General features: G+C 39.2%; 1 protein-coding gene across 1 annotated transcript in view; it reads right to left on the minus strand.

Moving 5' to 3' along the window:
* The window catches only part of LOC102837799 (potassium channel subfamily U member 1-like), a 285,478-nt gene that overhangs the window by 223,127 nt on the left and 61,823 nt on the right, over nucleotides 1–528 (minus strand). The window lies entirely within an intron of this gene.

Genomic DNA, 528 nt, shown 5'->3' on the forward strand with positions numbered 1-528 from the left:
TTCGCAGCCCGATTCGTAACCACTACGTTACCAGTAGACCAAGAAAATGCAGCAATAGATACAATATATCACTTTCCCTACATTTAATTATATCCTCCTTTTTGTCTCATTTTTATTATATTTATTCAATTCTTATCACTGTTTTTTCTTATCATTTTTTTTTTTTGGAATATTTTTAGATGTGTTATCAGTTGTCATGTACCAAACTGATAAAAAGACATAGATGGCAAAATGGTGAAGCAGCACTGTTGTGTGTTCATCAGTTATTATTGTTGTTGTTAGGTGCCATCGAGTCAGAACCGACTCATAGCAACTCCATGCACAACAGAATGAAACAATGTCCGATCCCAGGCCAATGTCACTACTGCTGCCACACTTGAGTCATCAATGCTGCCACCAGGCCAATCCATCTCGTTGGGGGTCTTCCTCTTTTTCTCTGACCCTCCATCTTACCCAGCATGACATCTTTCTCCCTGTTCCCTCCTAACAATATGTCCAAAGTATGAGAGACGAAGTTTAGCCATCTTG

This window comes from Chrysochloris asiatica, unplaced genomic scaffold (assembly GCF_000296735.1).
Source record: "Chrysochloris asiatica unplaced genomic scaffold, ChrAsi1.0 scaffold00035, whole genome shotgun sequence".
Taxonomy (NCBI): domain Eukaryota; kingdom Metazoa; phylum Chordata; class Mammalia; order Afrosoricida; family Chrysochloridae; genus Chrysochloris; species Chrysochloris asiatica.